This window comes from Trachypithecus francoisi, unplaced genomic scaffold (genome assembly GCF_009764315.1).
Source record: "Trachypithecus francoisi isolate TF-2019V2 unplaced genomic scaffold, Tfra_2.0 Lachesis_group7, whole genome shotgun sequence".
Classification (NCBI taxonomy): domain Eukaryota; kingdom Metazoa; phylum Chordata; class Mammalia; order Primates; family Cercopithecidae; genus Trachypithecus; species Trachypithecus francoisi.
The window spans coordinates 72,872,814-72,898,481 of NW_022681472.1; the positions used below are offsets into that span (position 1 = coordinate 72,872,814).

A 25,668-nucleotide genomic window follows, 5' to 3' on the forward strand; every position below is an offset into this window, starting at 1 on the left:
CCCCTCAGCTCATCCTCTTCCTAATTTTATTGCGTGCTTCCAAAATGAAGGCTATAGGTAGAAGTCAGGAAGAGCTGAATTTCCAGATGACTAGGAGTAGTAGAAAGAACACATGAAATTCTACAATTAATGTTGATTTGTTTGCTTCCTTGGAGTAACACCTCCTCTTATTAAAGAACAACCTTATTTTTCCATTGTGAGAAGAAAATGGCCTCACAAAGGTGAAATACTATGTGGCACAGTCAGCTTCCAACAAGTTTTATTTGTTGCTATCTTGATAAGAAAAATAATTCCAGTTCTGAAAATTTATATTTTTACAAGTTACCTAGTACTGTAGAAAATTCAGGAAACATAAATAAGCGAAGCGAAGATAACCATTATCCCATTATAATGGATATGGGTATACTCCTATACCCATTATCAAGTGATAATGTCAATATTTCCACATACACACTTACAATATTTTTCCATTCAAATCTTTGCATTTTTAAATAAAAGTGAGATCATATAAAATAATACTCTTTGCAATCGAAATTCTCTCTTTACAATATATTTCACATATTACCATATTGATACATACTGTTTTACTGAGTGGTTCTGTGTGTTCATAGTTGCTCTACATTTTACTCAAGCTATTCCCCTACATACATTATGAAGGTATTTCTACATGAAAAAGAACCCTGTGGTTCAGAACTTTGCAACATTCAAAGTTTTTCATTCTCTGGTGAGTACTCCCCATTTACAGCAGGGCTCCCAATTCTGCAATGGGGAATGCACAACCCCAGAGTATTCTTTCAATTTCTTCCAACCCCTTCTTCCTTAGTGTGAGTCTTGGTACTAGTTCCATGCTGAACTGCTCTTATCCTCAATTCAAGTTTCCAGAGCATTTTGAGCATTGGAAGATCCACTCCCCACAACTGCTTCATAGTAGCTCGGGCAGAACCTGAAGGAGTATCTAGCAAATGTGACGATATCAGCACTGTTCATAGGGATTTTCTAGAACAAGTGCTCCTGTAAACCTGAGTGGAATTCCCCGGGCCCTGAATTATAAACCGTGAATTCAAAGCCACAGCAACACCTGCTGCATCCAGCAACTCTTAGGAGCTACTTCCTAGAGCCACTCTGAATTCTCCAGAGCCTTTCCATCCATATTCCACCATCCCAAACATTGGAGCTGAGTGCAGGTTTTAGTTCCAGGAACCTTGGTAGATTTACTTACATATGTTTTTATTACCCAAACTGTAGTATATGCTTGAATGATTTCAGCATGTGGCCACCTATCAGGTAAACAAATAATTGTTGTGGTGAAAGAATATTTATTCTGGCCATGAGAGATGATTCTTATGGTAGCTAATATGTATATGTCTTATTACTTAATATGAGTCAAACATTTTGTCTGAATAATTTCCACATTGAAAAAACTGGATTTTATCTGAATAATTTCCATGTTGACAAAACTGGCATTTCACAATTATATTTTCTCCATTTTATGTTTTCCTTTCTTTCTAGAGTTCCTTATGAGTTTTAAAATATGACCATGTAAGTCAAGTACCTAGCTCAGTGCCTCATGTAGAAGGCATTCAATAAATGATATGTCCCTTTTCTCTTCTGTTTTTTTAGGGTGTTATGGCTTTTAGAGCATTTTGATGTCCATCATTCATTTCATCTTTTTTTTTTTTCTTCAACTTTTATTTTAAGTTCAGGGATACATGTGCAGGATGTGCAGATTTGTTACATAGGTAAACATGTGCCATGGTGGTTTGCTGCACAGATCAATCCATCATCCAGGTATTTTTTTGTTTCTTTTTTTTTTTTTGAGACAGAATCTCGCTCAGTTGCCCAGGCTGGAGTGCAGTGGCGTGATCTTGGCTCACTGCAAGCTCTGTCTCCCAGGTTCACTCCATTCTCCTGCCTCAGCCTCCTGAGTAGCTGGGACTACAGGTGCCCGCCACCACGCCCAGCTAATTTTTTGTATTTTTAGTAGAGATGGGGTTTCACCTTGTTAGCCAGGATGGTCTCGATCTCCTGACCTCGTGATCCACCTGCCTCGGCTTCCCAAAGTGCTGAGATTAGAGGCGTGAGCCACTGTGCCCAGCCCCCATCACCCAGGTATTAAGCCGAGCATCTATTAGCTATTCTTCCTGATGTTCTTCCCAATGCTCTTCCCATATCCCCATTTGATCTTCTTAACCCCAAGATGGAGGCAACACTCTCTTCATATATGTTTTATATGTAAGAAAGTATTCAAATTTAGCTGTTGGTGCTACTTCCATTTTTAGATTATGAATTCTTAAAGGACAAATACCTTCCCTATGTTTCTTTTTACCAAACAGCTCAACATGTCAGGTTGAACAACTGACACATAGCAACAGTAAGATTTTATTTTTTATATTGAAGTCTACCTTAAAAGGGAGTGGTGGTTGATTTTTGCTTCCAGAAGTTTTGTTGCTGATAATACAAGACAAAGTACTCTTTCTAATGTGAATTTATGGAATGATTGTCTACCCATAAAAAATTATTCTCCAGCTTGGAGCAATTAAAGTGGTCCCTCTCCTCTCCAAATTAATGTAATTAATACTGTAGTCCTGGTTGTTTATCATGTCTTGATAATATCACAAGGGAATGAAAATATTGGCTCTTTTATCCCCTTAAATAGCTGAGATGAAACTGTTCGAGCTCTGATGTTACAACAGCTGTTTCTCATGTCCCGGGAATATAATTGGTTGGTACTGAGGTTACTAAATTGTAAGAAATTGGCTTTGGTTTTATGCTTGCCTACTTTTGGTGGAAGGAAAGATGGGAAATGTTAGCTTTCTCTTGTAATGAAAAGGCAAAGTCTTCCCCAATGAAATGGCAGCTTCCGGGTCTCATCTGTATAATTTTCTTCAACAACCCACTGTCTCTGGGTTTGCTGGATGGCATGCCTGGGAAAGCAAGACCATTCTAGCTTCCCTGTTCATTAGCTCTCAACCCCATGCAGCTGGCTGAAATACATGCGTGCTTTCCCATGAGGGGCTTTTTCTGGAAGTCACTATAAAGTGGTATGGTCTCCAGTGACAAATTCAATAGGGGATTTGAGACCTTAATTATCCCAAATAATTTATAGGAGCAAGATTCTTTTATCTAAATGTCTTTATCGCTTAGGACAGTTGTTCTCAATGTGTTGTTCCTAGACCAGCACTGTCAGCATCACCTAGCAACTGGTGAAACATGCAGATTTTCAGGCCCACTCTAGACCTACTGAACCAGAAACTCTGGAGCGGGGAGGGTCCAGCAATAGAGTCCAGCAATCTATGGTTTAAGAGCTCTCCAGGTGATTCTGATGCGCAATAAACTTTGAGACCCACTAGCTTCGGGTATAACCAGGTTTTCCTGGTTTGTGGTCAGGCAATACTCATTAGTCTACTACCAGCTTGTCCACTGCTTAATCTTCATTAGTCTTCCAAGGAATCGAGTGTGCAGCAAAGGGCATACTAGCCTTCATACCAGCCTCCTCAGAGCAAACTCATTCACTCACTCATTGTCACTCTCTTACTCATTCTTGTCTGAGGTTGTAGGGCAGTGCCTATCAGTCTTTACTGTGCTCATTAATCATATGAAAAACTTATTGAAAGGCAGATTCTCATTTAGGATGGCCAGAGCAGGATCTGAGAGTGTGCATTGCTAACAAGCTTGCAGGTGCTGCTGCTGGTCCAGAAACCACACAGAGGTGACTGGAGGAGCTCATATATGTGACACCAAGTATATGCTAGAGAAAATGACAACTGTAAAGGACACATACCAGTTAATCGGTACAATATGGGAGATCTAAATAATGATGAATATTGTAACAGTTTTTCTGGTAGTTTTATTTTTATTTATTTATTTATTTTGAGACGGAGTCTTGCTCTATCACCCAGGCTAGAGTGCAGTGGCACTATTTTGGCTCACTGAAACCTCCATCTCCCGGGTTCAAGCATTTCTCCTGCCTCAGCCTCCCAAGTAGCTGGTATTACAGGCATGCGTCACCATGCCTGGCTAATCTTTGTATTTTTGGTAGAGATGTGGTTTCACCATGTTGGCCAGGCTGGTCTCAAACTCCTGACTTCGTGATCTGCCTGCCTCAGCCTCCCAAAGTGCTGGAATTACAGGCGTGAGTCACCACGACTGGCCTATCAGGTAGATTCTTAAACGAGAGACTTGAATGAGGAATTTTTCCATTGCAGAAATTTTCTTCTTCTTCTTCTTCTTCTTCTTCTTCTTCTTTTTTTTGAGACAGGTTCTTGCTCTGTCACCCAGGCTGGAGTGCAGTGGTGCAATCATAGCTCACTGCAGCCTCAACCTCCCATGCTCAAGCAATCCTATCACCTCAGCCTCCTGAGTTGCTGGGACCATAGGCATGCACCAGCATGCCCAGCTAATTTTTTTACTTTTTGTAGAAACAGGGTTTTGCCATGTCACCCAGGCTGGTCTCCAACTCCTGAGCTTAAGCAGTGGGAGGCCTGCTGCCTTAGCCTCCCAAAGTGCTGGGATTACAGGCGTGAGCCACCATGCCCAGCCCAGAAATGTTCTTTAGCTCTGCTTTTCTACTCCTTGGGTTCCTTGTGCTCCCACTCTCCTTTCTCCATCTCCTTCCCACACAACATCCTCATCCTTCCTTCCCACTCCCCCACTTTGTCCCTACTTTGTCTCCTCTCTGGTTCTTTCCTTCTGAAGCTTTATCTGGCTTCTTTGTTTTTGTTTTTCTTTTTTTTTTTCTTTTAGACAGAGTCTTGCTCTTGTCTCCCAGGTTAGAGTGCAGTGGCACAATCTCAGCTTACTGCAACTGTCTTCTGGGTTCAAGAGGTTCAAGTTCTCCTGCCTCAGCCTCCTGAGTAGCTGGGATTACAGGTGTGCACCACCATGCCTGGCTAATTTTTGTATTTTTAGTAGAGATAGGGTTTCACCATGTTGGCCAGGCTCGTCTCAAACTCCTGACCTCAAGTGATCCGCCCGCCTTGGCCTCCCAAAGTGATGGGATTACAGGAGTGAGCCACCATGCCTGGCCTATCTGGCTTCATTGTTGATACTTAACGTCAATTCTCATGAACTGAAAAGCCAGAGCCAAAATTTTGGAGGAGATCAAGTGGGAAAGTCATAAGGGAGAACTTAAGAAGGCCTAACTTTACCACCTAAAACGGTTTATCAAGTTGTAAATCCAGATACTCACCACTGAATTCTGATTTCCCTGGTGTTCACCATCCAATAGGCTATAGTTTTGTTATCCTTTGGGCTCACCTCCTTAGATGGGAAAGAAATCAAGTATGGGCTGGGTTTTCCCACGAACTTCCAGACTGGCAAGTTTCCTTTAACCTTTGAAAATTACTTCAAAGTTTCCCTTTGAGGAAAGCTGGTGGTATACACAGCTGATGTCTTTGCTGCTGGATCTGACTCCTTGCCTGAGCTGTAGATGTGGAAACCAGGGTAGGGGAGTCACTTTAATGTTTGCTGTAAGAAAATGGCAGAAGGGGACTGTAGAAGATGTGAGGAAATAAAGCAAAATGGTCATCGATCCGCAAGGAAGAAAACCCAGGGCTTCCTGTGTGAGTAGATTCCTAGACAGTTTCTTTCTGCCTCTTCTTCTTCCTCCGTTTCTTTGGCAATAGAGGTTCCTCTGTTACTGGTAGAGGGTTTAACTGCTAGTTGTCCAGGTTCTTGGTGTTTTGAACAAAGAATTGGACAAAATGCACATCAAAGCAAGGAAGAATGAAGCAACAAAAGCAGAGAGTTATTGAAAATGAAAGTACACTCCACAGAGTGGGAGTGGGTTGAGCAGTGGCTCAAGGGCCCCAGTTACAGAATCTTCTGGGGTCCAAATACCCTCTAGAGGTTTCCCATTGACCAGCTCGTGTTCACACCATGCAAATGAAGTAGTGGCCCGCAGTCAGTCTGATTGGTTATGGAAAGCAACCGATCAGAGGCTGAAGTGAAGTTACGAAGGTTAGGCTTCTATGCAAAGGAAGACTTAGCCCCCAGTCAGAGGCTGAAAGGCAATTACAAAGTTACACTCCCATGTAAACGTCTGATTGGTTTCCACGATTTTCCATCTGCCTTGCAGAAAAAGTTGGGAGTGGGGGGCTTTGCAAAGGGAGTAGCCTCTGGTTCTTTTGTTACTTAGGCATGGAAAGTTGGGGTTTTCCTTTCGATTCAGTTATATGAAGTCAGCGTGAAATCGGCCTCAGGTTCCCTCCCTCTGGACCCTATTCTCCTGCCTCACTTCCTCCACCAGAATGTGCATCCCTCAGAAGTTCTTATCACTGTCCTAGAGTCCTTGAGTTATATGGTTTGGAGGAGGAGTATCAGCTTGAATTAAAGAGCAGAGGTTTTTCTTCTGTGCTGTGCTTTTATGCTCTTCTGGCATCCCTGGACCACATTGGAAGAAGAAGAATTGTCTTAGGCCACGCATGAAGTACACTAACACTAATGACAGCTGATGAGCTGAAAAAACAAAATCGTCACAAAAACATCTCATAATGTTTTAAGAAAGTTTACAAATTTTTGTTGGGCCACATTCAGAACCATCCAGGGCCACATATAGCTGTGGGTTGGACAAGCTTGCTAGCATGGTGCCATCCGACAAATATTAAAAATATACATGAGAAAGCATTTTTTTTTTTTTGCTTATGAGCTAACTTGCTTTTCCTTAACTTTTTTTCTCTTTTCATGGGACTAAAACTAGAGAGGAAAATTAAATATCAGTGTTAGGCAGAATGAGCCAATAAGAAGAGGTGTGGGACAGACGTGTCCTGGGAATGGAGGAATAAGGCAGAGGGTGAGACTGAAAGTAAAATCTGATTTGGGTCTTAAAGGCTAAGGAGGAGGCAGCATGGAACAGTGATAAGAACATGGATCTTAGAATGTGTATCCTGACTCTAACCTTTACTGAGTGAGTGACTCTAAGCAGGCTGGATATCCCAGTAAGATAATGTACAGAAGCACTGTATATGTCAGAAAATACATGCAGGAAATAGAAACCACCCTAGTGATGGTCTGGATGTTTATATGCACCCCAAATTCATATGTTTAAATCTTCACCCTCAAGGTGACAGAGTTAGTAGGTGAGGCCATTGGGAGGTGATTTGTTCAAGGGGACAGAGCCCTGATATGTGGGATTAGTGCCCTTATAAAGGAGGCTCAAGTGAGACCCCTCACCACTCCCACCATTTGAGGACACTCCTGGGAGGTGCTAACCTATGAACAAGGAAGTGGGCCCCCAATAGACACCGAATATGTTGGAGCCTTGCTCTTGGACTTCCCAGCCTCTATATGTATGAGAAATAAATTTCTCTTGTTTGTAAGTCACCTAATCTATGATATTTTGTTAAAGCAGCCTGAATGGACTAAGATGGTATTTCAATCAGAATAGGGTTTAAAATAGAAAAATAAGTGGTTACAAAATATAGGTGAGATGGCAGGAACTGAAGACACAGGGCCACTGACAAGCTTTAAGGCTTCTCTTGCAGCTGCCACCCAGTTCAGGAGGTTGCAGGAAACCACATTCACCATCATAGCTGCCCCAGAGCCTCAAATCGGTTTTCACACCAGCTTTCCGGTGACTGCACAAGCTCCCATTTGATGAGCATGTGCATCAGCCAATACTGACACTAAGGAGAATGACCCTCTTCCCTTCCACTTTCCAATCTCATTAGCGTATAACTCATCGCTGGACTCTAAATTGTATCAAACTTAACAGTCAAGGAGACTGAGAATATAATTTTTAGCTTTCTGGCCCATGAGATACAAGACCAAGTGGAGGTGGAGGTGGTGGAAATGGATATTAACAACATGTAGTATAAGTATGAAGTGCAGAGAATCAAGAAATGTTAGTCTGCATAGGAGAAGCAAGTAACGTTCAGTGAAGTCAGCCCAGAGATTGGTGTCAGGGTTTTAGCAGACATTAAAAAAAAAAAATACATATATATATCTCTCTCTTCCCTTTACACTGGAGAGAAGCCCAATGATAAAGGGAAATGGCAAAGAAGGAAACATAACTGGATATATTTCTCATTCACTCAATGAAAATTAACAATAAGTTTCTATTCTTTTTTTTTTTTTTAGTTTTAGTTTACTTTTTGTAGACACCGAGTCACCAGTCTCTGTCACCCAGTCTGGAGGGCAGTGCCATGATCATAGCTCTCTACAGACTGGAACTCCTAGCTTGAAGCCCTCTTCCTGCCTCAGCCTCCTGAGAAGCTGTGACAACAGATACGTGCCACTGTGCCTGACTATATCTATATATTTTTAGAGATGGGAGTCTCACTGTCCTGCCCAGGCTGCTCTTGAACTCCCGGTCTCAAGTGATCTTCCTGACTCAGCCTCCCAAGTAGTTGGGATGACATGCGTGAGCCACTGCACCAGGATTCCATTCTAGGATTCCATTCTGTCTGGCTAAGATTCTATCCATCTTAGGATTTCATTCTATCTGGCTACAATAATAAAGATAATATCACAGCTTGCTCACACCCTGTGGCTGGACCCCATATCTTCTTCCCACCCACCTACCAAAAGACTGAGGCCCATTTTCCACTGGCTCTCATTCAGACTCTGTCAGTTAGGATCTTCCCTTTCCCACTCAATCCTCTAGGGTGATAAGCACATTTTCCAGCAACTCTGGAGTCATGGCTGCTTACAAAAACTGTGCCAATCCAAACAAGTCCAGCTGGAAGGTGCTGGACTTCCTTTCCTCTGCCATCTTCCCAGCTGAAATCACAGGGAGTTTTGAACCTCATGACCAGCAGACAGGAGCTGAAGCAAGAGACACATGTCTCATTTCCCTAGGGAGAAGCACAGAGCTGTTAGAATGGTCCCTGCCTTATTCTTTCAAAAAATTTTGACACCCTCAAAAACCGCACAATTGAAGTAGAAGGTCAAACAATAATTGAAATGGAAGGATAAACAGTACACGATATTACGAAACTAAAATGAAGCCAAAATGTTCTCATTCTTTCACCTCAATATAACCTCCAGAAAATCAGGGAATTTTTCTTTTCTTTTTTTTTTTTTGAGACAGTGTCTCATTCTGTTGCCCAGACTGGAGTAGAGTGACACTATCACAGCTCACTGCAGCCTTCACCTCCTGGTGATCACCTCAGGTGATCCTCCCACCTCAGTCTCCTGAGCAGCTGGGACTACAGGCACGTGCCACCATGCCTAGCTAATTTTTGATTTTTTTGTAGAGATAGGCTCTTGCTATGTTGCTCAGGCTGGCCTCAAACTCCTGGACACCAGCAATCCTCCTACCTTGATCTCCCAAAGTGCTGAGATTAAAGGTGTGAACCACTGTACCTGGCCTTCGTCTGTCTTACGTATTGTTATAGTTCCCTGCAATCTGTATTGGGGGCAAGAGACAATGACTCTTATTGAGGTGGAGGGCATCGTGTTTCAGAGAAGTTGGCACTCAACAACTATTTCATTTGCTCTTCTACATTTTCTAGCCTTTTTTGCAGTTTGGTTGGCTGTACAATTAGTTCTGGTCAATTAGTGAGTGAAAATGACATTTGTAGGCTATGGTAGTCAAAAGCCTAGAGCTTGCTCCATCTTTCTCTTCCTTCCCTGAAGCAACTTTGGAAACCATTGTCTTGACTCATAATACAGAAGAACCCTGGCCTTCTGAGTCATTAAGAGCCTACCCCTGTCCCATGGCCTGCATCAGGTTTTACATGAGTAAAAGATAAAGTTTTGTTGGGCTGAGTCACTGAGATTTCAGGGATTATCTGTTATTGCAGCATAGCTTAGACTATCTTGACTAATAAACACTGCATTATTCATATATTAATTTAACTGACATTTATTGAGTGCTCCAGAGTGTTAGTCACAAGAGCATTTAGGAACTGGCAAAAAGATAAACAGCTATAGAAGCAAATTCTAAGAGATATGAAATTCAAAGGAAATTGTCAACACTTTTCTGGCTCAGCTTTTATGAAAGTCTTCGGAGTTCAGTAGCTCTTTGTTCAATGGAACAGAAGTACTAAGTAATTTGAGACTGCCATATGTGTAGAGAAGATGCAAAAAATGAAAATAATTATTCCTTACATGTTTATGTGCTTCACATTTACAAAGCCTGTTAGAAATGCATGGTCTCATGAGAAGTTTATCAATAAGTTTGTGAGGATGATATGTGAGGTATGATTGCTCTCATTTCACCCTGGTGGAAAATGAAACTTGGTCAGGGGAGATCCACATTGCTGATAAATAACAGAATCAAATCTGAAGCTGTTCTGAGCCAATGTCTCATACACCAAGCTTCCTGCTAATAGACAGCCTGATACATTGAAGTGTAAGTTAAGGAGGGAGAAATGGAGTAGCCCAAAGAACTCTGGCGAATAGTTTTGATGTAAAGAGTAAAAATGTTAGTTCTGACTCAGTGAGTAATAGAAGCCACACAGATCTTAAACAGAGCATCTTTGTATTTAATGTACCTTTTGCTGTGCCACCTGACTCCATGGCAATTGTTAGGAAGTAAGCAAAGAAGCAAGCCCAGATTTGGACATTTAAATCTTCAGAATCAAATGCAGGGAGAATAATTACAGAGCACTAGGAAGAGCTAGGATCTCACCTTAGTCCTAGCCATCCCCTGTAATAGTTTCTGGAAAATTTTGGAAAATGGCCTCTCCCTGGGACAGTTATCAAAGGCATATGTTCTAGGATTATAGACCCAGTTCATAGTAACATGAAATGATACCTTCTAGGCTCAGTAGCTAACAACCACACAAATGTTGTGGTCCCAACTACAGATTATCACTACATAGCTGGAGGTTTTAGAGCCACATAGAGACTTTGGCACCTGATTAGAAGAGTTGTTCCAAGTTAGCCTCAGAGGGAGGCTGTGCATCTCTCCCAGGCCCTTGAACCTCTTGTTTCCAGTGCCAAAATTAACAAATGTTAGAAGCAGACTCTCACTATTCAACAATGTGTAAGCCATAAACTGAAACAACATTAACCTTTTAAGAATCAATCTCAGTATTAATCTAACATCCACATTCTCCATTTACCTCTACGAAAAGTCTATTTCTGCAACTTGGCTTATAGCATCTCTAGAAGTTCCCTCTTGCCTTCTATTACCTAATGTCGCTCAATTCTTCAAACCCTAACTCAGGGTTTCTCTTCTTCTGGGAATCTTCCCCTGTCCATCCCTTCCAAGTTCAGACCATACATTTAACCATTCAATTCATATCTATTGAATGCTTGCTTTATTGCAGAAACTGTCTTAGGCATTGGGGACACAATGGTGAACTGGAAAGCTCAGATCAATGGGCTAACTTCCAGTCTAGCAGACCACAGTATTTGCTTCCTGCTATCTGCTTCTATAACAAATTCAAGTACTCCTACATTGGCCCTCGCAATATGCTGCTGACATGAATCCTTGGCTATCTTTGTGCAGATAAGCTCTTTGATGTCAAGAGCCATTCGTGTGTCACACATTTCTGATCTCTGCAGTGCCAAGCAAAGGAGTGGGCTAATTGATGAATATCTACTAGTTTATGTAAGTGACTAATATTATCTTGTGTCATAGAACTAATGGGGGTGAGGAGGAAGAGTGAGGGAAGGGATATGTTTAGACTTGGTTTGCCTAGAGCACAGACCCAGAGCTGTGTTAGAATAATGAATAATAATAACAATAATGAATAAACCACAGGCACCGGCTAGGGCCTGTTTATTACCAAACTCATCAAGGAAGTATGATGGTAAACCTCTTCTGGTTGAATGACTTAGCTTATACTACTTGTTTAAGCTTACCAAGGGAAATTCCATCATAGAACATAACTTTTTTTTTTTTAAAGGATTCCTAAAGGTTGACTTTTGAGTTGTGATTTCTGGGGACACAGTCAAGACTTGTGATTACCTGTACATCTGATTTATGGGGAATCATTTGTGCAAAACCAAGAGAGGCACAGTATTGAAGAGTATAGATTCTCCTCCTTTTAGATAATATGTACTACAGAACTTTTTACTTACTGAATTCGTTATATAGGACCCCAAGTCAGTTTACATGAAAGTTTTTGCACAAATGTAAAAAAAATTGACTATGGAATTATGGTTATTTTTAAAGCCAGAGAAATCCTAATTTCACATGAAGAAATTGAAGCATAAATACCCTAAATGACTTGTCAAAGATCACGCAATCAATGAGTGTCAGAAGCTGAGCTGAAATGCAGAACTCATGGCGTCTGCCTGTGTACTTTATGCCACATCACAGTAAAGTGTAAAAGCATGTTAGAGAGTTGCAAGCATGCCTTTGAAGCCGTTCTCTATCTGTCATTATAAATACCCAGCCTGATAGAGCTCAGTGGTGTTCTTCCAAGAATGTGAAGCATAGACTGCAGAGAATCCACAGCAAGAGGGGTTAAAATTAAACCTGTGGGAATTAATCTCCAACTTTCTAAGCATGGGCAAAGTGAGAGTATATCAATCAGGGAAGAAAAAATGTAAAGTCCAGAAAATGAGACAATATCCTAACACGCCATAGAGTATGGAAAGCAGGAAAACATGGCGAGGACTGAGGCCTATGCACAGTCATTTCCCAGACCCCCAGATCCTTGTTTATTTACTCCCTTGTGTTAATTTCTTGTGGCTGTTATAACAAATTATCACAAACTTCCTACCTCAAAACAACAGAAATATATTTTATTGCAGTTCTGGAGACCAGAAATCCAAAATAAAGGTGTTGGCGGGGCCATGTTCCCTCCTAAAACTCTAGGAGAGAATCCTTTCTTCCCTCTTCCAGCTTCTGGTAGCTCCAGGCATGCCTTGGTCTGTGGCTGCATCTCTCCAATTTCTGCCTCTGTGGTCATGTTGCCGCCTCCCCTTCTGTGTGTTTTCTGCCCTGTGTGTCTTATAAGGATTCGGGTGAGGATCTCTGGACGGCATTTAGGCCCCATCCAGATAAGCCACCATTGTCTCTTCATCTCCTGATCTTTGATTACATTTTCCAAGACTCTTCCCAAATAAAATCACATCACAAGCTCCAGTGTTTGACATGAATATTCTTTGGGGACATTATTTTTTAGCCACTCTCCCACTTCTATTATTGCACATATTCATTATTTGGGTAATTATTTTTGACAACCCTCATCCCCACTGAGAGAGTTCATGGGGGCCATAAGCCTTGTCTGTTTCACTCACTGCTGCTCCCAAAGCACCTAGCACAGTGCCTGGGACATAGTAGATGTTTAATGATATTTGGTAGGTTAATAAAAATTTATTAATTTCTTATATATTATTAATTTATTGATGAAAATGGGTTTTAATTTTATTAAATTAATGGTTTGCTTGCCTCAAGGAGTTTACAATCTAGTGGGGGAGTTAGCTAGCTAGATATTTCACATACACAATAGTGTGGCAAATGCCAAATAAATAGAGCCTAGATTTTGAAAAGCTTTTAATGCTTTTGGATTTTATTCTATAAAACAACATTTAGATGGGATTTCCAGGCATAAGCAGTAATATTTAAAATTTGCTATTTTGATAGTAAATAGCAGTTTTATAGCTGTTGTGTAATTTCAAGTACAAATATCTATTATGATTCATGCTCAACTACATTAGCCCATGGGATTATCCTAAGGGGTAAATTATATATTTGGCATAAATCCAACCGCTGGAAAATACTCACTTGAAAAATGCACAATTATGTCATTCTTGCAGTGCATTTTATAAGTAAATCTGAGTCTACAAATCAGAATGTTCTTGAATGTTGACCAGCACCTGTGAATTATATAAGATCAAAACATCATTCAATATTGAATACTATTTTGAATGTTCATTCATTCATTCAATCCTTTCATAGATATTTATTGAGCTCCTACTGTGTGTTGTTCTGGGAGCTGGAGGTACAATTTGAATAAGAATGTAGTCCCTACTTTTAAAGGGCTCATTGTCTATGTTACCCAGATTCTCCAGAAAGCAGATGCATATGACAAAGTAAGAATTTCAGGAGGCTTATTGGAGAATAAGCCATGAACGTGAAAGGGTGAGGAAGCAGGATTGGACAAGGGAATCCTTTATGCCAAAAAGCGGATATGACATCTGTCAAAGGAAAGAGGGAGGAGGCAGGATGAGGAAGAGACAGCATCAGACTACAATGCAGATCTGATGAAGTCTTAGCCAACCCAAAGATTTCCTACTAAAGGAGTCCTGAGTTGGCCCTGGTGCCACTGTTATACTCAGTCATTGGCTGGGGCTGCCCAAAATGATCATGGCCTCAGCTTCAAAGCTAAGGCAGAACTTGAAGGCATTAACAGCTGGAGGCTGTCAGCTAACTGCACTCCTTGCAGCTAAATAGCCAGTTCTTTCTTGAAGGGAGATCACAGCGACACAACCCCATGGCTGCCACATAGTGTGATCAGGATGAAGGCAAATAAACAGGCAATTTAGATCCAGTAAGGGTAATGACAGAGTGCCATGAGAGCTTAGCCATGGAGCACCAAACTCCAACTTCGGGACAGGAAAACTTCCAGGAAGAAGTAGGGTTTAAGAGGATGCCTGGATTATAAGTAGGAGTTAGCCAAATGAAGGAGGCAGGGGTAGGCAGAGAGTGTTCAAGGTTGGAGAACATGATGTACAAAGCCTTGTGGGAGAGAAAGCATGGCACATTTGAGAAAATAGCAAGATGTGCTGTATGATTTTAGTATCACATTGCAGGGAGGTGATAGCAAGGGCCAAAGCTGGAGAAGTACATGGAGGTAAAGAACGGAGGGCCTTGTCCACCCCATTAAGAAATGCAGGCAGCATAACTACATACAACGCGGCTTTAGATATGAAAATACAAATACCAACAATTTTTCCCCATTAGACTTTGTAGAGAATCCTGAAGATCCCATATCCCAATTCTCTGTGTTTAGATACTAGTGATCCATAGGAAAAGGCAGCTATGTTACCTATGAGGAATAATAACATTCATTATTACCCATTGCTCTTTTGTCCACCGTTTTTATTCAAGGTTACACAGTCCATCTCCCAATAGGAGAGAAATCACAAGACTGATAGGTTTGGTTGGAGAGAATGGGAAGCCTAGAGCCAGAGAGCTCTCAGAAGCATCAGGCCAAGACCACAGAGCAAAAAGCTGACGAACCACACTGGGTTCCAAGTATCAGAATAGGAACTGGAAAAGAGCCAAGAATGTTTTGTGCTACTTCTAACTTAGAGAGAAGGATTTTTAAAATGAGCCTGGGATTTCACTTATATGATCCTATTCTGAGAAAATAATCATAAATTTGAAGATGTGTAATGATTGCTGAGGGCAGTAATGATGGCTAAAATCGAATTGGTGATCGCCATTTCCATGCTAAATCGTTCACATTTGATTTTAGATAATGCTTAGAACAACCATGTTGTACCTAAGAGGCAGGAACTCTTTTTTTTTTTTTTTTTTTTGACACAGAGTCTCATTCTGTTGCCCAGGCTGGAGTGCAGTGGTGTGATCGCAGCTCACTGCAAACTCCGCCTCCTGGGTTCAAGTGATTCTCATGCCTCAGCCTCCTGAGTAGCTGAGATTACAGGCACACACCACCATACCTGGCTAATTTTTGTATTTTTAGCAGAGACGGGGTTTCACCTTGTTGACCAGGCTGGTCTAGTACACCTGACCTCCTATGATCCGCCCACCTCGGCTTCCCAAAGTTTTGGGATTACAGACGTGAACCACCATGCCCAGCCAACAGGAACTATTAATCGTGCTCGTTTTTCCTATTAGATTTCTTTCTTTGTTTTTTTTTTTTGTTTGTTTTTTGAGATGGAGTTTCACTCTTGTTGCCCAGGCTGGAGTGCAATAGCACAACCCCGGCTCATTGCAACCTCTGCCTCCCTGGTTCAAGTGATTGTCCTGTCTCAGCCTCCCAAATTGCTGGGATTACAGGCCTGTGACACCATGCCCCGCTAATTTTTTGTCTTTTTAGTAGAGACGGGGCTTCACCATGTTGGTCAGGCTGGTCTCAAACTCCTGACCTCTTGATCCACCCGCCTCGGCCTCCCACTGTGCTGGGATTACAGGCATGAGCCACCACACCCTGCCCCTAAGAGAAAATTAAAGCTAAGAGAGGTTAAAGAACGTGTCCAAGGTCACATAGTTTATATGAACAGAAAGGTTAAACAAAACATTGTTTTAATTTCAATTTTATTGTAGAGATAGTGTCTTGCTCTGTTGCCCAAGCTGGAGTGCAGAGGTGCAATAAGCTCACTGTAACCTCAAACTCCTAGACTCGAGAGATCCTCTTAACTTAGCCTCCTAAATAGCTAGGATTACTCCTTGCTGATTTTTTTCCCCGTGTGTGTGTGTGTGTGTGTGTGTGTGTGTGTGTTGGTAGAGATTTTATTTTTCTTTTTTTTTGAGGTGGAGTCCATCCAAGCTGGAGTGCAGTGGTGTGATTTTTTCTCACTGCAACCTCTGCCACCCGGGTAGAAGTGATTCTCCTGCCTCAGCCTCCGGAGTAGCTGGCATTACAGGCACGTACCACCATGCCTGGCTAATTTTTGTATTTTTTTGGTAGAGACGGGGTTTCACCATGTTGGCCAGGCTGGTCTTGAACTCCTGACCTCAAGCGATCCACCCGCCTGGGCCTGGGATTACAGGCATGAACCACCTCATGCAGGGATTACAGGCATGAGCCACCGTGCCTGGTTGAGATGGAGTCTTTCTATGCTGCTCAGGCGGATTTCAAACTCATGCGTTCAAGAGATCCTCCTGCCTCAGCATTATTTTTAAAAATTACAAATGACCTAGAGGGAAACTATTAATTTTGGGTATGTATATATTCAGGAATATTAAGTGGTTATTAGAAAAATGTTTTCAAGTTGTCGTTAATGACATTAACAAATATATATGTTATGATTTTTAGTGAAAAAAGTGGAATGTAAAATCTTACAAACATCATGATCTCCTTTTAAAAAAACTGCTTCATTGAGGTATAATATATACATCATAAAATTTGCCCACTTCAAGTGTATAATTTAATGATTTTTGGAAAATTTACAGAATACAACCATTACCACAATCTAGTTCTAGAATATTTCCATCATCTTCTCCCCCTCAAAAAACCATTCATACCTTTGTGCAGTTAATCCCTATTTCCATCTCCAGTCACAGACAATCCTAATATACTTTCTTGCTAAGAGATTTGCCTTTCTGAACATTCCGTACAGCATGTAATCATGTCACAGGTGGTTATTTACATCTTTCTTCTTTCACTTAGCATAATGTTTCTGAGCTTTACTCACGTTACAGCATGTTCAATGGTTTGTTATTTTTAACTGCTGAATAGTAGTTCTATTGTATGGTTATATGGCATTTCGCTTATCCATTCACCAGTTGATGGACATTTGGGTTGTTTCTACTTTTTGGTAATTATGAATAAGGCTGCTATAAACATTGCCTGCAAATCTTTGTGTGGACATACATACAATTTTATTTTTCTTGAGTATATGCCTAAGTGTATAATTGCTGGGTCATATGGTAAATGTGTGCTTAACTTTTTTTTTTTTTTTTTGAGACAAAGTCTTATTCGGCAGCCCAGGCTGAGGGGTGCAGTGGCACCATTACAGCTCACTGCAACCTTGAGCTCCCAGGCTCAATCAATCCTGCCACCTCAGCCTCCCAAAATGTTGGGATGACAGGCGTGAGTCCATCAGCAGTTCACGAGGATTCCAGCTTTTCCACATTCTCACCAACACTTGAAGTTATACATGTTTTTATTCTAGCCATTCTGGTAGATGTGAGGTGATGGCTCATTGCGGTTTTATGTATTTACCTAAAGATCAATAATGTTCATTATAAGCTTATTTTCCATCTGTATATCTTCAAATATTTTGCCCATTTTTACTGGGTTATTTTCTTACAATTGAATTTTGAGTATTCTTTATATCTTCTGGGTTCAAGTCCTTTCTCCCAGTTTCTTTCTCTTAACAGAGTCTTTCAAAGAACAGGAATTTTTAATTTTGTTGAAAAATATAACTTTTTTCTTCTATGGGTTGTGTTATTTGGTGCGTTGTCTAAGACATCACTGCTTAATCCATGGTTCCAAAAATTTTCTCCTATGCTTTCTTCTAGAAGTTTTACAGTTTCAAGTTTTGCATTTATGCCCATGATCCATTTTTAGTTACTTTACCATAACGTGAGTTGTGAAGTTTTTACTTTTTTTTTTTTGCATGTGGACAGCAAATTGTTCCAGAATTGTTTGTTAAAAAGACCATCATCATCAACTGAATCACCTTTTTTCCTTTATTGAAAATTAGTTGACCATATACATATGGGTCTATTTTTGGACTTTATTCTGTAACACTGACCTATTTGTTCATCTTGCAACCAGTACCACATTGTCTTAAATTCTTTAATTCCAGTGATTCTCAACTGAAAGTGATTTTGCCCCCCTCCCTTCCCATCACCAGGGGATATTTAATAAAGTCTGAAGACATTTTTATTGTTATAACGGAAGAGGTGCTACTGCTATATGGTGAGAAGAGGCCGAGGATGCCACTAAACATCCTTCTAAATACAGGACAGTCCCCAAAACAAAGAGTTATCTAGGTCCAAATGTCAATACTGCCTCTATTGAGAAACTCTGCTTTTGAATTTATGATATAAATCTTTTTTTTTTTTTTTTTTTTGAGACGGAGTCTCGCTCTGTCGCCCAGGCTGGAGTGCAGTGGCCGGATCTCAGCTCACTGCAAGCTCCGCCTCCCGGGTTTACGCCATTCTCCTGCCTCAGCCTCCCGAGTAGCTGGGACTACAGGCGCCCACCACCTCGCCCAGCTAGTTTTTTTGTATTTTTTAGTAGAGACGGGGTTTCACCATGTTAGCCAGGATGGTCTCGATCTCCTGACCTCGTGATCCGCCCGTCTCGGCCTCCCAAAGTGCTGGGATTACAGGCTTGAGCCACCGCGCCCGGCCGATATAAATCTTTAACTCATCACATACCTTCAAGTGTATTGTATTATTTCACCTGTAGTATAAGAATCTTACTTCAGTGTATTCTCCCTACCTTTATACTATTGTTGCAATTTTACTTCTACGTGTTATAAATATTACAATACATCATTATTATTGTTTTTTCCCTTTTTTTAACAGACAGGGTCTTGCTTTGTCCCCTAGCCTGGAGTGTAGTGGTGCAGTCACATCTCACTGCAGCCTTGAACTCCTGGGCTTAAGTGATACTCTTGCTTCAGCCTCCTGAGTAGCTAGTACTACAGGCACATGTCTCTGCACCCAGCTATTTTTTTTTTTTTTTTATTTTTTGTAGAGATGGGTTCTTGCTGTTGCCAAGGCTGGTCTCAGACTCCCTGCCTCAAGCAGTCCTCCTGGCTTGGCCTCCCCAAGTACTGAAATTATAGGCATGCGTCACCACTCCTGGACATTATTATTGTTGCTTTAAATAATTGATCACCTCTTTAAAAATTAAAATAGGAAGAGGAGTATTTATATTTACCAGTTCCAAGGTTCTTCTTTTCTTTGTGTAGATCCAAATTTCCACGTGTTTATTTTCCTTGTGTTTTAAGTGCAAGTCTGTTTCTGATGAATTCTTTTAGCTCTATATACATCTGAAAAAATTTTTATTTTGCCTTCATTTTGAAAGGTACTTTCTGGAGTATTTTTTCAAATTGTTGGAAAGCCAGGGATAGTGGCGCACACCTGTGGTCCCAGCCTCTTGGGAGGAGGTGGGGGAATCACTTGAGCCCAGGAGTTCAAGAACAGCCTGTGCAACATAGTGAGACCAATCTCTAAAACATTTTTTCAAATTCTAGTTTGACGCAGTTTTTCTTACAGTATCTTAAAATGTTTCTCCACTGTTTTCTAGCTCACATTATTTCTAATGAGAAATCTGTTATCATCCTTATCTTTGCTCTTTTGTATGAGTCTTTTTTTCTCTAGCTGCTTTAAAAATTGTTCTCTTTATTACTAGTTTTAATAACATTGGTTACAATCTACACCACTGGTGTCTCTTTTTTATGTTTCTTGTACTTGAGTTTTATTGAGCTTCTTGGGTGTATACGTTTATACTTTTTATCAAGTTTGGAAAATATTTAACCATTACTTTTTCAAATGTTTTTTAGCCCTTCCTGTTTGGGCCTTCAGTTACATTTATATTTAACTTATGATGTCCCACAGCTCGATAATACTCTATTTGTTTTTAAAGAAGAAGAAATTTAAAAAGTAAACAGCAATCATCAAAAACCTGGAGTGATCATAGCAGGAACTAAAGACAGATTAAGATATTGAAGTACCAAAAATCAATGCAAAAGATATAACATGGGGAGCTCTAGTGGGGGCTGGGAAATCCACGGGGCGTACAGACTCTGTAACAATGAAATGGAAGCCAGACCAACCTTAAGGTATCTGACCTGCCATCTTCCTAAAGACCTAAGAGTGAAGAGATTAGATTTAGCACCAACTCAGATATAAAGAGCATGTCCAATTTTGGTCTTTACAACTTAGAAGACATATAACAAAGTAGAAAAGAGTTCAGAAAAGAGCAGAAAGATGGCCAAATAATTTTCAAATAGAACCTCTCAAGAAAGGATAAATGAGTTTGGGTTGTATACCCAGAAAAAGAAAGGCCAAAGTTCTACTTAATACTTGTTTTCAAGAATTTAAAGTTGGGATCTGACTAGATTCTACATCCCCAGAACACAGAACTAGCTGCCACCACCCCCACCAAAAAAGTAAAACATTTAAGATTTAGGATTGGAATAACAAACTGAGATTCAAAATAGCAAGATTTTTGTTTTGTGTTTTTCCCTTTTTTTCTTTTTTCTTCCTTTCTTCCTTCCTTCCTTCCTTCCTCTTTCTTTCTTTCTTTCTTCCTTCCTTCCTTCCTTCCTTCCTTCCTTCCTTCCTTCCTTCCTTTCTCTGTCTCTCTCTTTCTTTCTTTCTTTCTTTCTCTTCCTTCCTTCCTTCCTTCCTTCCTTCCTTCCTTCCTTCCTTCCTTCCTTTCTCTCCCTTCCTTCCTTCCTTCCTTCCTTCCTTCCTTCCTTCCTTCCTTTCTCCTTCCTTCTTCCTTCCTTCCTTCTTCCTTCCTTCCTTCCTTCCTTCCTTCCTTCCTTCTTCCTTTCTCTCCTTCCTTCCTCCTTCCTTCCTTCCTTCCTCCTTCCTCTTTCTTTCTTCCTTCCTTCCTTCCTTCCTTCCTTCCTTCCTTCTTCCTTCCTTCTTCCTTCTTCCTTCCTTCCTTCCCTTTCCCTTTCCCTTTCTCCTTCCTTCTTTCCTTCCCTTCTTTCTTCCTTCCCTCCCTCCCTCCCTCCCTCCCTCCCTCCCTCCTTCCTTCCTTCCTTCCTTCCTTCCTTCCTTGCTTCTTTTTTAACAGAGTTGCTCTCGTGCCCAGGCTAGAGTGCAATGGCACAAGATTAGCTCACTGCAACCTTTGCTCACCAGTCTCAAACAATCCTCCTGCCTCAGCCTCCTGAGTAGCTGGGACTACAGGCGTGCACCACCAAACCTGGCTAATTTTTGCAATTTTTGTAGAGACAGGATTTCACCATGTCACCCAGTCTGGTCTTGAACTTCTGGGCTCAAGCAATTCACCCCCCTCAGCCTCCCACAGGGCTGGGATTACAAGCGTAAGCCACTGTGCCCGGCCAAGAATTTCTTGATTCAGGAGAAATGAAGGTTTGGAAAAGTCCACCACTGGTAGTGGAATTTGTTCCCAATGCTTTATGCAACACAAGTACAAGGCCATTCATAATCAAAAGTGAATGTTTTAAAATGGTGACTGAAAGTCTATGAAGTGTTACATAATTACTGTGAATAGATCCGTTTAATACATGCACATTTGATAAGCTGTGGGTTATGCCAGACATTCCTAACCCCTCGGCTGGCTAAAGAGAGCTGGCAAGGGAAGCCAGAGAATCACTGCTCATAAGCATGTTTTTCTCTTGGTGTCCTCATCAGTTAGTTTTCATTGCATAACAAAACATCCCACAACTCAGTGCCATAAAATAATTATTTATTTTTCCTCATGTAGGGTTTGGTGACTTGGGTTCAAGTGGTAGCTGCTGAATTGGCTCTGTGTCTGAGTGTTTGTTGTAGAATCTGGGTAAAGGGGAAACAGCTACCTGAAGGAAAGTAGTCCTAATAGGGATGAGTGAGGAGCCAGAGGGCAAGCCCCACTACACAAGCACAGTTCAGCCCTTTGCTCATGTCAAACCCACTAGCATCTCATTAGTCAAGCTCAAAGTCAAGGGAAAGGAAAATACACTCTATTTTGTGTATTTTGTGGAAGGAACTGCAAAATATACTCAAAGCATGTGGACAGAGAGGGGCAAAAAAAAAAAAAAATGAGGTCAAACATACAGTGTACTTCCCTCTGCAAAGAGAGAAAAAGCCGACTTACACAGGTAGCCAAGACCCAAGTGGCTTGGTATTAAGGTGCCAGTTACGAGACTGGTCCATGCTCCAGGCACATTCTTCCTTGCATTGGCTGTCTTAAGCTTCATTTCCCTCATTGGCCTTATAACTGAACTTGCCCTTTGATACTGCTGTAGAGGGGAGATGACCAGAGGCTACACCATGGGTTGAGGGTTACTCTAGGTTGGAGTGATATCTCTACCTTTCCCCTTCCTCTATATCCTTCAAGAGCAAAAACCTATCTACCTTCTATGTTTCTTATCTGAACTAACGGTTTTACAATCTATCCAGTCATTCAATTTAGAAACCTGAGCTTCACCTTTAATTCCTCTTTTTCTTCATCCCATCATCCAGTTGTTTTAAATCTCTTTAATCTACATCTGAGATGAATTTCTCTCCCAGTGTCTCTGCTATCTTCCCTGTTTAGATCCCTTTTGTCTTTTATTTGGATTACTGCAGTGACCCTAACTGGTCTGCTGTCACTGTCCTTCATCTCCCCAGTCCATCCACTACACTGCAGCCAATTACCTTTGGAAAAAGCAAAGTAGATCATGTCAATGCCTGCTTAAGCAAAAGTCAAAGAACACACACACACAACTGCACACAAACACATATAAACACACACACACACACACACACACACACACACTAAAGAATAATACCAAAATCTTTATCATGACACTCAAGGGCCTCCAAAATCTGGCTCCCTTTTCAGCTTTATTTCATTTCACCCCACCTGTACTCTAATCACACTGGGCTACCTATTCTTTAAACATGCCACCCACTTCAATACATTGTTGTATGTGTAGCTGATATTCACCATGCATGAGATGCCCTTCCAGACAGCTTCTGTCAGACCAAAATTTCTAATCAAACATCACTGTTCTTTCAGAATTAATCGTTCTTTCCTTTGTGTTCCCATGACATGCTGTTCATAATGTTATCATAATGCAGCTCTCACATAAATGTGCATGTATCAATTATTCACAGAAGCCCCAGGAAGAAAGAAGAGCGTAAATAACTTTTTGTACAATGCAGAAAACTTTTCAGGAAGCACTTAGCCTGGAAGTTGTTCTTTCTCTTCCTGAGGTCCAGGGTGTTCTATAGAGCTCATACCATTAAATTTTAGTATACACCAACTAATCTATATAGCTGTAATAGGCAGTACTGCAGAATAGGCATTGTGCATCCTACGGCCCAGCAGTGCAAACATTTGTGCAATAGAAAATTAGGAATAATAATAGCATGAGTTACAGTAAAATATCCAATAAACACTTAAAACCTGAACCTTGAGAGCAATGACAGAAAAAGAAAATGACAATCCTTTGTAACAGTATGCCAGCTTTGGTATAAAAAAGTAAGCAAACAGCCTAGCAAGGCACCAGTTTGGGGCAGCAAATGGATGGAGAAAATAGGCATAAAACCAGGAGGTAAACTAGAAGAATTAGGTCCCACCATGATGGTGACATTCCCTTGGGTGACACTGTTAGCAAGACTGCTCACACTATAATTAAATTTTAGTTACATCTGCATATTGGTTATGGCTTCATTATTAAACTTTAATTCTGTATATATATGTTTGTGTAATGAATACACATATATGTATTTATTTGTATCTATTTAGTATATTATATCTAATGAATTATAAAGTATGGGTTCAATCAAGCTGTTTAATCTTTTTTCTTATTTCTATTAAGTCCTGGGTAGGAAATCTGTTGCATTTTGCCAAAGTTAGAATGGCCTCAACCCTAAATTAAAATAACAATCTAATGCTCAGAACTCACAGACCAGATACATCACTGAAGAATGTGGTCAATTAGCGGTGTTTTGGGGGGGATGGGCCATATCTAACAATAGTTTATAATACAGTATCTTAAAATTCTTTATGGTTTTATTCAGTTATGAGAGGATCAAGGCAGGAGCTCATATTGTATACAGTGTAAAACTCATCACTGTCTCTGGCATACCATAGGTGCCCAATCAGTGCTCACCGATATAAATTTCATGGGCACCAGAAGGATGCCTATTGATGTAACCTGGACTGTATTGGAAATTGACGTGCTCCAAGGAAGGAGAATGCTAGGGTGCTCCTAGCATTCTGGACAAGAGCCTCAGTGTATTACTGTGTTGTTGCTAAATCAGGTGAATGGAACCCGAAGTGAGAAGGGCACCTATGGCAGAGATTTCATTACTTTTTCACAACACACCTTAGCACAGGTCTAGTCTGTCCAGCTTCTAGGAAGATGAACAATTAAAAGGAAATGGTACGTGTCCGAATCAGCAGTATCCATGCACACAGAGTTGAATAAGGTGAAGCAGCCTGGAATTTTTATTCTGGTTTTATATTTTTTTGCTTTCTCATTTTTTAGTTAATCCACCTAGCTTAGTGAAATTAAGTGTCACAGGCATAGAAGTAAATCCAAGCATTTCTATCCAGCATTAAATTCTTTCTGTATCATAAAGCATACCTTTTTTCATAATATGTAGCATTATTGCATGATTTATTTTCAGTCTTTTGCAATAAATAATCGCAAAGTCACTATCCTATTTTAGTTGAAGGCAAGGGAAACTATAAAATGGCACCAAACTCACATGGAATTAGCTGGGGAATCTGCTGTATCTATTATTCCAGCTCAAGAAGAGTTGCTCTGCAGCTCATTAACTGTAAAAAGACCCATTGATAGCAACGCCATTCATTGCAGTGGCACTTTACATGGCAATGATAATACAAGATAACTCAAGCCAACACAGAACAAAATATCTGTGGTATAAGATAACATCAGATTGTAGCAGTGTGAAAATTTGGCCTAATATTGCTTGCTTGGATCCAAATGTCTTTCAGCCAACTTGATTTAAGATGTTAATGCCATTTTCTGTGGGTGGAAGGATGGAATTGTGATTTCCTTTTGTGTTTCAGAGGCTTGTTGGAGAAACATTAGATATCAAGGCTCCATGTGGGCCAGACCCTGCATGTTTTGAAAGGGCTCTATGTAGATACTCATTACTCATCTAAGAAAACCTTTGTACTCAGTATGTTTTAACTGGTTGAATGTAAATTAAAAACAAATACTACTATATTTACCAATTCTTATATGTCCCAGGATATCTATTTTTAAATGCATAATTCAGTTTAGTAAGTGTTCAATGGTCATCTATTATACATTGTGCTAGACATTCATGATAATACAAGGACAAAGTTATCATATAGAAAAGGGAGAAAAAGCATACAAATGCTATACAATATGGCAAAATGTTGGAAGAATATATGCAAAATGCTTTGCTAAAGGGTTCTGAGTAGAGTGACATTCCCAGATGGAAGGAAGAAA

The 25,668-nt window shown here is 40.6% G+C and overlaps 1 protein-coding gene across 1 annotated transcript in view; it reads right to left on the reverse strand.

Moving 5' to 3' along the window:
- Positions 1–234: 234 nt before the first annotated feature.
- The window catches only part of SAMD12 (sterile alpha motif domain containing 12), a 498,432-nt gene continuing 472,998 nt past the window's right edge, over positions 235–25,668 (reverse strand). The window contains exons 5-6 of the transcript XR_004435192.1: positions 13,628–13,719; positions 235–955 (exon numbers count right to left, since the gene is read on the reverse strand). The gene's annotated coding sequence lies outside the window, so the exon portion shown is untranslated. The remainder of the gene's footprint in view (positions 956–13,627; positions 13,720–25,668) is intronic.